This window comes from Diceros bicornis, chromosome X, assembly GCF_020826845.1.
Source record: "Diceros bicornis minor isolate mBicDic1 chromosome X, mDicBic1.mat.cur, whole genome shotgun sequence".
In the NCBI taxonomy this organism is placed as follows: Eukaryota; Metazoa; Chordata; class Mammalia; order Perissodactyla; family Rhinocerotidae; genus Diceros; species Diceros bicornis.
Genome location: NC_080781.1, coordinates 40,225,234 through 40,237,901, shown reverse-complemented (window position 1 = coordinate 40,237,901; position 12,668 = coordinate 40,225,234).

The following is a 12,668-nucleotide window of genomic DNA, read 5'->3' as shown; positions in this document are numbered from 1 at the left end:
GCATCAGGAAGAATAATGACAGTAATTGCTTATAATGATTGAATAAATTAAAACCATGAGTTCATCATGATACTCGAATGAGAGAAAAAACTCTTTAGTGATTGATGATAACTATGATACCAACACTTTACTCTGAAAATTGGTAATTAAAGGAAAGAGTTAAGCATGTACCCTGACTTTTAAGGAAAAACTTAAGTTCATCTCCATTTGATTCTTATTTGTAGAGGAATGCCAACTAACAATTGCAAATGAATTTTTACAATAGCATAATTTTGCCATCCTCCAAGAATATAATCCATTCAGGCCAGCATCATCAAGGAATGCTAAAACAATTGGCTGACAGATTGATAGAGGCAGCATACTTATATGGCGCCTAAGTATCATTCTTCAAGTTACTTTTTAATTGCAAATAAAAAAAATGTAGCTTGGTTGTCATGATCTTAACCCAGTGCCCACATTTAACATCACTTAGAGTGAGACAGCCTAATGCTATGTGATATAATATGATGTGATGCAATATGAAGTGCACATTGCCTATGCAGTAGTCTTACCGAAAATGTTTAACCTGAATTTAATCAAGCCTCTAGACCTAACATCCGATTTACAGGTATATTAGTTTGCGAGGGCTGCCATAACAAACTACCACAAACTGGGTGGCTTAAACAACAGCAATTTATTGTCTCAGGGTTCTGGAGGCTAGAAGTGTGAGATTAAGGTGTGGGCAGGGTTGGTTCCTTGTGAGGGCTGTGAGGGCAGATCTGTTCCACGCCTCTCTCCTAGCTTCTGGTGGTTTGCTGACAACCACCAATGTGTAGAAGCATCACCCCAATTTCTGCCTTTGTGTTCACATGACATTCTTCCTGCGTGTGTCTATCTCCACATTTCCCCTTTTATGAGGACACCAGTCATATTGGATTAGGAACCCACCCTACTCTAGTATGACTTCATCTTAACTAATTACATCTGCAACAACTCTTTTTCCAAATAAGGTCACGTTCTGAAGTACTGGGGGTTAAAGCTTCAACATATGATTTCAGGGGACAGACACAATTCAACTCGTAACAACAGGAAATCTAGGAGATAGAAGAACAAGTTAAATGCCACAACAAGGAAATAATCAGACAAATGCAGAATGTAAGACTTTCTACAAAGTCTCTTCAAAAAGATAATATCATTAAAAAAAAAAAAAGAAGTAGGGGGCCTATTCCAAATAAAGAAACCAAATGTATGAACTGTAATTGGATCCTGGTTTAAAAAAGAAGCTGCTAACTTGTTAAAGGTGACACACAATTTTTCAAAGGCAACGATCCTTCTTCTGGGAATTTACGCTTCAAATTTATCCTAAATAAGACAAATAGTTTATGTAAAAACATCTTCAATATAGTGCCAAGTGTAATAGTGAAAAAATTTAAGCAACTTGTGTGTTCATCAACCAAGAACTTATTGATTAAAATCTACTATATTCAATCACTTGAATATTTTATTGAGCATTTAAAAGATATGTTTGAAGGTCTTATATCAAAATAGAGGATATATTTTGTTAGTTCTGCTTTTATTTATCCTGGTAGCACCTTTAAGAGTTTATTGTGCTTTATCTTACTTTTTTTACTAGAAAAATACAGAAAATGCAAAATAAGGAAGTAAATATAGCCCATAAGCCAGTAATTTATAAAATTATCATATAAAGTATAAAGTGAATGGTGATGTTCTTCCTGATGTTAGGAAAGATCACATGATATATGTTGGTTGAAATCATCAGGGTACAAAATTGCATATGTTCCAAATATATGACTATGGATAAAGCTTTATGTGTGTAGATATAGGCATATGAAAAAAAAAAGGGGGGGGGAAATATCTGCAATGGGTACTGAGATTATGTTGATTTCCAAGCTTTCTTCAATGTGATTATGATGACTATGAAATTGAATACCATACAATGAAACAATTTCCTCCAGTAGACAGCTAAAGATTGACATAAGAATTAAAGCAATATTATTCAACTGAAAAAAAAAGAAACTGCTATAAGACATTATGGTGGAAATTGGGGAGATTTGAATATGGACTGGGTATTCTGAGAGTTAAATGATATTAGAGAAGTACTGTTAATTTTTTTAGGGGTGCTAATGCTATGATAGTTGTAAAAGAGAATGAAGTTGTAGTAGGATATGCAGGCTGAAGTACTTGGGGTAAAGCGTCACCATGTCTCCAACTTACTTTTAAATAGATAAGCAAAAAAATATATATATACATACATGAAGCAAATCTGTATGTATAGTTGTGTATATAGATAAAGCAAACATACCAAAAGGTTAACGTTTGTTGAATTTAAATGATGGGGATATGAGGTGTTCATTGTATTATTCTTTCAACTTTCCTATACATTTGAAGTTTTTCATAGTAAAAAAATTGACAGGAAATGAAAAAAACAGTTTTTTTAATTTGTTTTTTAAAGAGAAGATTCTGCCCACCTTTCTATTGAAGATGGAGTGTGACAAAAAATCCAACAGGCTTAAGGCATAGAAGATGAAAATTCAGTTAGTGAAAAAGAGAAATTCGCTGTCAGGGTTGTTAAAACAGTTGGGCTGCTTTCTAGGCGATTCCTTCCCTCCAAGTCTTTATTACTGTGAGTTGGAGGCTAGAGCACAAGGCTCTCAATCAAGAATGATTTGAGGGCCCCCAAAAGACCTGCTGACCTCTAAATATCTCCACAACCGGCTTCCCGTGCGGCCTGAAATCCCTGTAACCTGGGTCAGTTCTTAGGAATGAAGTATTTTCTCACTATTCTGGGGCCCCCTTTTAAAGTGCAAAGCTGGGAGGGTGCCGAGGCCTGTTAAGTGGGGACAATTGTCTGAGGAGCCAGCACCCGCCCACAGGCCCTCAATTCTAATAGCTCCTTCCCCAACCCCTTACCACTGCTGAGATTGGACAATACGTGCTCTAGGAAACTGAAATTGGACAATGTGTGCTCTAAGAAACTTCTTAGGTGAAGATACCATTTCAAGAAAGCTTATTTTCCATGAATAAAATAGAGTGCATGAGGTCATTGCTGTTTTTACTTTGTAAACTGGGTGGCCTCTGAAAGCTTCTTAGAACACTTCAAAGGAAGCCTCCTCAACTCTTCCAGCCCCCCACCCCTTCCCTTTGTAACCGAATTCTTACTGACCCCAAAGCTTTTCACTGAATGAAGAGTTTCCAAGGGGCCTAAAAAATACCTGAGACAATTAGAGAAATGAAAACCAGGGGGTCAAGATGAATTGACCCTTGGCGGAGGATTTACATAAATAGGTTCTAACCTCTGGCTGTGAATAAAAGATAAATGCCCCATTAGGGTCAGAGCCACAGTTCAAGGGCATTTGCAGGGCCAAGCCTGGCTTCTCTGCTATGTCAGGAATTTCAGGAATGCCACTGATCCTTGTGTGTTGGCAGAGCGCAGGGGGTTGCAGCCAGGCTAACAGAAACCCAGCCCTGCCCACCGGGCAGCTCTCCCACGCAGCGATCTGCAAGTCAAGAGCGTGGGAAACCTGCAAGTTGAGAGAGAACCCAGAAGTAATGCCTTCAAAAATGGGAAAGGTGCCTCCTCCTGAAAGGTGACCAAATCTATGTTGTAGGGGGTGGTATTAACCTGCAAGGTTAGAGGGAAGGAAGGGCACGTTCCCTGCGAAGAGCCAATTTGCTCCCTCTGTGGAGCACAGCTCTGTGAGAGACATCTGCCCCTTACCTGTAGCTCAGATCACCCAGTACTAGCCTTCTGCAGCCTGAAGGCCTCTGCCATGTTTCCTTCTGCTGCTACCTAAGAAAGAAGTCTTACAAGGGTGTTACAAGAGAATTGTTATAGAAAACGTAAAATTGTGACCCTCATACAGACACAAGAATGAACATGTGTTAAAGATTTTATTTTACTCATAATAACTGAGGGAACCAGGACTGATTTAAAAAAGCAGCAGCCCAGATTTATATAGAGTAAAGAACGTTGAAATGAATTGCAAATGGGGACAAACTGTTTTATTCCCCCACAGGCGTGAAGGAAGTCAATTGAATCAGACAGGACAGAATTTGCAAGCTTATCCCTTACCTACAACTTAGAGTTGTAAAATAGCTCCTGTAGAAAGCAAGTGCTAGAGGCAATAAAGGGTTTTCCATTGAAGTATGAATTTTCTCTACAGGGGTGAGAAACGTTTCTTTCTAAATATTGCCTTAAGAGAAGTGTCCCCTCCATCCGCTTACCTCTCACCCCTGCCCTGCCTGCCCCCCTCAAACATATACATACTTTTTTAACCAAAGAGTGAGGTGGGCTTGAGAATCTGGCCAAAGTTGATTCCCAACCTGCACAATTTTCTACCCGTCACGTAAAAATGCATACAATCATGGGTGGGTTGTTCCTTGGCGAGATGAGGATGACGAAGACCTTGCCTTCACCATCTCATTTTGCTGTCTGTCGCACCTCTTACTCTGAAGAGAAAAACACTAGGAGGATGGGAATTCGAGATGGAGAATCCCTTTGCTCTGCAGCTGTTTTGGCCAGCAGATGCCCTACCCTTGATGGCCATCCTGGGCTCCTTTTGCTGCAAGTCTCCAAAGTGACCCATTGCACCATGGAAACAAAGAGCGGGGACGTCCTGGATTTTACTGCTTAGAGCGTATGTTTTTCTTTCCTGTTGCATCAAAGAGGTCTGTTAAGTTTTCTAAAAGCACTAACTCTGATCTGATATCTAAAGTAACAGATGTAAATTGGGCTCTTTAGATGGAGCTCTTTCCCCTATACCTGTATCTAAGTGAAGAGGCGGAGATTCAAAACAAAATCATGTTGGAGAATTACTTCTCATTCTTGGATTTAATTTCTTATTCTTATATTGTTGTATAAGAAATCTACTCTAAAAAGCATCTGTTTTCATAGTTGGGAAATCTTATTCTAGGCTCATTTCTTTAAAGACGAACAAATAAAAACACCAAACCCCCTAGCCCAGCTTGTGCTGACCACCCCTCCTCCCATTTTCCTCTGGAGCAGTGATTGTGAGGCCACTGCATGAATTTTACTCTATTATCTCATGAACAAAGCCAAGGCTGGTGATGCTGAGAAAGCATGAGAGAAAAGATATCACAGTGACAGCACACTTCTGCAGAGTTCCATCCAAAAGCAAATAAGTGACCTACTTACTGTTCTGTAAAGTGCAGGGCATATTCTCCCATGGAAAAATTGCCCTCAAAAGTGTGTGTGAGACCCTGGTATGTGTAGAGGAATTTATGCAGGGCGCTTTTCCCATTGGCATGCAGGTATGAGTGTAGGTTAGCAGACATTCCTTTCTGACTCATTACCCATTTTGCCCCTGCACTCCCCCTCCTTGGTGCTTGAGGCACTTTTTTCTGGCTTTCCCTGGGCTGGGGCAGAGATTGATGATATCTTGGTGTTCTCCAAAGAGAAGCTGACTGTGCCTCTTTGCACTTTTCTTTTGTGGCTAGTCGTTAAGACCTGCTGCCAAGCTCAAATAAGCATGGCCCAGCTGCCTCTGAGTTGAGAGCTCTTACCTGTCACAGGCTCTGGTACATGTAGACTCTTCTGGCAGTCTGTCAGTAATACATGTTTATCAACCAGACAGACAGTGAGACAGACAGTAATGTAGAGGAGCGAAAACTTTTACCCTACCCTCTTATGTTCTGTAACTGGAGGCTGCAAATTAAACTGACAAACACTAGATTAACAGGAGAAATTGATGTTAATGTGTTTTACATTCACTGGGGCTTCCCAGAAAAGAAGTGAAAACCCAAAGAAAACATTAGGGTTGGGTGCTCATATATCATTTTAACAAAGAGTGATGAATTGTGGAGAAGTGACTAGATAAAGGAAAGGGATTTTGGGATTTTAGGGTTGATAAATTGTGGGAAGGTGACAAGGAAGTATATGGGAGAAATTGATGGTAGATAAGGGTTATTTAATAAGGTTTGTTTATGCACACTCATCTTGGCGCCTTCTCTGTCTCCAGTGATAACTGTTGTTCTCCTCTTCCTGGTATGGGAGAGGGGAACACCTTCACGAGGGAAATTTATGCCCTGCTTTTAGGCAGAGAACTCTTCCTGTGTTTGCTTTTTCTCAGTTGTCATCGGTTCAAGATAATCCTTATGACAAAGTGGCATAATTTGGGGTATCATATTCTGTTCCCCTTGAGTGAGAAGGCATCAGAATGTTGTGCAGGGCTTTAAATAGTTGTACTACTGGAATAAGGAAGTGAACTTCTAGCACGGCCTAGAGATCCAGAGGCCATGGCAGATGAGGCCAACTTCCCCCATCTGAGTACAGTACTCGGAGGCCTGGGGGAGCCAAAAGCAGGGATGAGAGCCAAGGATGAGGAGGAGTTGCAGGAAGGGTCTGAGAAAGAGGGTCCTTGATCAAGAGTTGCCCATGGGCAACAGCTGCCCCTATTGCCCCAAAGCTACATCTTGAAGGTGGGGTGAGAAAAGAGTCCAAGTTTAGCATCTCATGCTGGAAAAGAGGCTAAGGGAGAGAAGACGACGGGGAAAGGAGTAATGTGATATGAACATGCCCCTGTGCCTCAAGTTCCTGGGAGTTTCTTGCTGGTTCCTGTGTCCTGTCACTCTGTACTCTCTGCAAAGGAAAGATGAAATCTATTACCTTGGAGGTATAATACCAATGAAGGGGGTCAGAATATGCCACCCCCAAATATGCCACTTTGGCATAAAGATTATTTTGAGTTGAAGGCAATTGAAAAGCAGCAGACACAGGAAGAACTCCCCCTTTCTGCCTATAAGCAGGGCATAAATTTCCCATTGTAAAAGTGACGTGAATTTCCATTTGTAAACGTGCCCCCCTCTCCCATACCAGGAAGATGACAAGACTTAGGAGGAGAACAACTTGATCCTGCATAACAAATCTTACTAAACAACCCTTATCTGCCATATATTTCCTAGTCACCTTCCCACAGTTCACTGCCCCTAAGAGGCCAAACGCCTTTTCATTTGTCTAGTCACTTCTTCACAATTTATTGCCCTTCGTTAAAAGATCTTACTGCCTTTGGGTTTCACATCTTTCCTGTGAAGCCCCAGTGCACATAAAAATATTAGCATCAATAAAGAAATGTATGCCTTTTCTCCTGTTAATCTGCCTTTTGTCAATTTAATTCACAGGCCTCAGTAACTGAACATAAGAGGGTAGAGGAAGTTTTTTCATCTGCTACAGTACCATTAGTATTGTTTTGCTTGACTTTGCTTGACTGCTCAGGAAAAGAATTACTGGATATCCCCCCCATTTCTGTTAAACACATGGTTTAACATTATGCTGGATGAATAGCAATGAGAGATCTCCATAAAGGCCCCTCTAACATGTTGCTTATTCTGGGAGACAGCAAGTAAGACCTCATGACCAGGTGTTCAAGGTGTGTTGTCCTGAGGACCACTGCTTTGTAACTTTGCAGTGCTGCTTCACTGAGTCCCAGCAGTCCAGGAAAATCCCCTAGATTCAGACAGTCTCATTATTCTGGAGAATTTATTTTTTCTTTTCCCCACATGGGCCTGATTAGGCAGAGTGACTATAGGCCACTGACTATAAAGTCATGGTCAATTAAAGAAAATGACTTCTCCATTCCATGTCTTCAGGGCTAATAACAGGGGCCCAGGGACTTCTGAGCTGTCAGAGGGAGGCACTGGGCTAGTCTCCCAGTGAAACTAAGCAGAGAAAAGCAGAGAGAGGAATCATCAGGGGTGCCATAATTATTGTTTGAATTTTATGTTTGCAATTTAATTCTACGAATCAAAAAAAGGGAAATTCACACTGGTTCTGTGTAACACGTGATAAACCACAGCATTGCTGTCAACAGCTTTTTTCTCTCTTTATGATCAGTGGCCTCTTAGTAAAAGTGCATATTTTGAGTTTGGCAATAACCGACACATAAGTTGTAAGGAAGAGGAGTTTTTCACACGTTAAAGGGCTATGAGGAAAGCAGCAAAGCTTTATATCTGGAACAGTTCTGAGGGGTATATGTTTATCAGAGTGTCCAGTTATTCTGTGACTAACTTCATTTTCTGTGGTTTTTCTTAAGAAAACATTTGTGAAAATATCCAATTATGATCACAAACTGTCTCCCGTGAATTATCTGTGATGTCTATATTGATTTCCCCTGAATATTATACAGCCAGGATATTTGAAATCTTGGGCATCATCTCCTCTGACATAAACAATTTTCTGTGAAACCTTTCCATGTTAACTTGCAGTACTTGGTTCTCAAATTTGATATAAATTTAATGTATTCTTTTTTCCTGCTAAATGTCTTTGATGTTGTTTTACTATTATTCTCAAAGTATACACTCTATTCTCCTAACCATGGGTTCCCAATACCACACAGTAAGGGCAAACCACAGAGTAGCAGAGAGAAAAGAACATTGCTTTTTCTCCATGAAGACTTTCTATCAAATTCTACCTCTCTGTTCTGTGGATACTATTTTGTGCTGGGGAAATAGCATTCACAATTTGGTCTTCTGGATTTAATTTATAACTACTTCAATTGGTGTCTTTTTTTTAAACCTCAAAAAAGCAAAATGGCAAGCCCAAAATGCCTGTTTTTCTCCTCCTTTGGTGCAAGGGGTATCCGAGGCTCAGTGCACACACACCATTACCAAAATACTGTATATATTTTTGAGAGGCAGAGATGAGTCTGTAATGTTTTACAGGCCTGGTTCAGAGCTCTGTGTTGTTTTTCTTTTTGGTGGTCCACTTGTTATATCTGTGACAAAACAGTCACAGTGTGTGCATAAGTGCGTGCGGAACCAGAAACCAACAAAAAATAAAAATTCCAGTAACTCGGGAGAACCCACCAGATTCTGACCATCTGACAATCTCAGCTCTACACCTCCCAGTCTCCAGAGATCAGAAAGGTGATTTTATCACAAAGTCATTTTTCTTTGTGGGTGCCTTGGATCTGGAGATAGAGAATCAGACGATCAGATAAAGCCACGTGGAGGGCAGAAAGTTTGCTGGAATGACGTTTGGGGCACAGTTTATGCTGTTGGAGCATTTCCTGTGTGCCCTTTGAAACCTCTGAACTTAGCTCTTCAAAGTGAGAGCTAACTTATTCTGTCTTTCCGCTGAACAAATAGTTTGCTGCTTATCATCTTTTTTTTGCCACCCCCACCCTAATTGACTTAGCTAACATTGATTTATCAAAGCAAAAGCATTACCCAGACTGAGTCATAAGTTACACTTTTACTTGACATTATCTGGGCCTTTAGAAATGAAAGCATAAAAATAATGGAGGTTTTGTGCACAGGTCTACACACACACACACACACACACACACACACACTTATATGTGTCTTTCTGTTTGCTTCATTCATCATGCTCTCTGTACTCCCAGCTTCTCTCCTCACACCCCTCCAACTCTCACTCATGGCGGTTGATGAGAGAGTTAACATTTTCTCATGAGCCAATAGGTAATTTTTCAAGCTGAACCCTATTAACATCAGTTATAAATGCTTGTTTTTCAGAAGTTCCTCTTTGCAAAACTTTGTTTTAGGTCAGAAAATTTATTTCTCTTTAGAGAGCTGGTGTGGCAAGAGGAAACCAAAGCTGGTCTCTGGGTGTGTGTTTGTGCTAATTTGCTGTATAATCAAATACGGATATAGGTCAATAAAAGCTGTTCTTTGATCTATTGCTACAAAGGATTCATTGTAAATACATTATTGGATAAGAGGGTTACGACGGCGTAACTGCCCCTTGCAGACAGTGCCCTATGCCACCCTTTAGCACGTGCAAGAAGTGAGACATCTGGCTTCAGCCTGCCTGGGTGTTTTTTTTTTTTTTTTATTGTGGTAAAAAACACACAACATAAAATTTACCATCTTAACCATTTTTAAGAGCACAGTTCAGTAGTGTTAAGTGTAGCCTCCCTGGGTTTTACTTTGCTGATTTATTTTTTTAATACGTAACCACAGGATCATTTCATTTGGGGGTATCCCCGTAAAAGGAGAGCATTCAGACAGAGAAATAGCTTTAAAAGAACAGTAACAATAGCAGCAACAAAAACTTAGCAACAAGAAGTGAGTAAAACCAAACAAGGCCAATATTCTACAGAAAACTATTTTGAGTTAATACCTGTTATTATTATGTGTCTAGCATTGGCCAAGGCATTGCAAAGAATGCAACGAGACATGATCAGAGACCTCAAGATGTTTATGCTCCTGATATGGGATGAAGGTATCAGACTAAACCACATTCACTAAAATGGGAATCAAGACTTCTACCTTATCTACCTCACTCAATGTATGTATATGGAGGCACATTTCCTTTTACCCATAAATGTATAGTCTGGATAATTAAGTACCAAAGCAGAGCAGCCAGTTGAAAAGGTCATTGTTTGAAGTCACAGGACCTATCTAGGTGTGATAAACATCCCATGGTGGTAGGGGATTTGGAACCAACCTCTGCTGAGTGCTGGTGTGGGGCCAGTGTTGCCCAGGGGAGTCTCATTGAAAGAACAGGGAAAAGACCTTGGTTCTGGAGAGAAAGTGATATGACCTTGACCGAGTATTTCAGGTTTCCACTGTCAGCATCTGAGCCTTCCTCCTCTTACTTGCCTTGTGAGACAGGAGGGCAACCTAGAACCCAGAAGATACATCCCCTGCCCCTAAAACTGCTTGACTGTGAAGACAAATAAAAGAAAAACATTCTCTTTCCTTCCTTCCTTTGTTCCCTCCCTCCTTCCCTCCTTCCTTCCTTTGTTGGCCATGTGTCTGGGTGTGGGATGAGCTGTTGGGGAGATATGGATCATGAAATCCCTCACCCAAAGCTGGTGTGTATTCCGTGGATAAAGACTCCACTTGTCAGATCCCAATTAGACAACATCCTGCAGAGTTTACATTCATTTAAGCCAAATTGATGGTCTAACAAGTGATAATACATATGAAGGCATTTATAATCTCTAAAGTGCTAAGCAAATATGAGTGATATGATTTCAGTTTTTGTATTATTAAAATCAGCGTCTCAGAAGTAACTTCTCTGCTGTTTCCTGTAAAGGCAGTGTCACCCACCCCGGGTCCTAGGGGGAAAGATGGAGGAAAGGAACTGACTTTTTCTGGTTCACACTGGAAATACAACTGGGCCCACCTCTCCTCCAGTCTGAGTCAATGACTCTCATTTGTTTTTGTTTTTTATTGTTTGCCTTGGCCTATGCTGCAATCAGAATGCATGTGTCTGCAGTGCCCCCGCAAGCAAACCCACTCGACAAAGCATACTGGACTACATCATTGCTATAGTGATAACCTTGAATCTGTTCTGATCTGTGAAAAAGCACATCGTTCAGAAAGTTCCGTACTTTATTATTATTACCCAATTGCTTATGACTCACCTCATAAATGACCCCAACAGCACCTGTGATTGTGACTAAATGTTCCCAGCCTCAGTCTGGCACTCTGGCAACAGGATTGTTCTGTTTTCGCTTGCATTGACTCCAGTTCTGAGAAGCTTCCAGATCCTTTCAGTCCAATGATTTCTATTCAGTTCCACAGACACTGAGCACCTATGGTGCTCAGGCACTCAGATGGGCTCAGGGGACAGAGACATAAAGCAGATCTGGTTTCCACATTCCTGATGCTCACAGTCTAGTGGCAAATTGCTTCCATAATGCTCTCCCCAGCTCCCTCTCTCCTTCTTCCATTGTTGCCTTCTGGGCCCAGGTTTCTCTCTTCTCCCTGCAATTGAGGTCCCAGCAAGGCTTGTAGGAGACCTTTCAGGGGTGTCTGAGACTCCTATTTGCTCTCTTGGATCTCTGGATTTATATTTACCAAAGTACATTGTATTGCATCTTAGCCTATGTGCTAGGTGCTATGTGCTTAACCCTGTTTAATCCTCACAATCCTAGGAAGTAGGTGCAGATAAGGAAACTAAAGCTAAAAAAGCCAAGTAGCTTGTCCAAGGTCATATAAGCAGTAGCAGAAGAGCACTTGTCTGAACTAGGCAGTCTGATTCCAGAATCTTTGTACTGTTCCAAGAGTTAAGTAAAACTTGGTACCCATGATCTATAACCATCAACAAGTGTGCAGCCTTTAAGCAAATATTCTGAGCATGATTATTTGAAGACCCTATACTTTTTTCCATTTTCATATATCCTTGATTCATGGCGCTGGGTCTTAAGAATATTTTATGACAGCTATGTCCACTGAAATCTTAATACATTTATGACAAGGATTTAAAAAATACACAAATAATTTAAAAGACCCACTGTTTACCAACCCCCTTTTCACCCCCACCCCCACGAAGTGTACCAGGATTCTAGCCTAACTGGCAAGCACATCTCCCATGAGGTCCATCAACTTGTCGGTGACACAGGGCCCCATGCCAGAGCCCACACAGTGGATTCGAGCATGAGGCAGAGCCCCGGAATCTGAGCAAAAGCTTTTGTGGAGAAACAGCCTCCACTGTCTACGTGAAGAGGCTTGGCTTTGCTTTGTTTTGTTTTTGTTATGAGAAATGGCTGGAGGGCTGCCTGATATACCAAGTAAGGTAGAATTAATGAGAAGAACATTTCACAAATGGAGACACCAGTATTAGCTGTGTGGTTAATCTGTAGCATCTACCACCTTGTGACCCTTCATGAAGCTTTGAATCCATTTGAATACAAATGGATTTTTCAACCCACTTTGCATTTAAAATCGCCCAGATCTGGAAG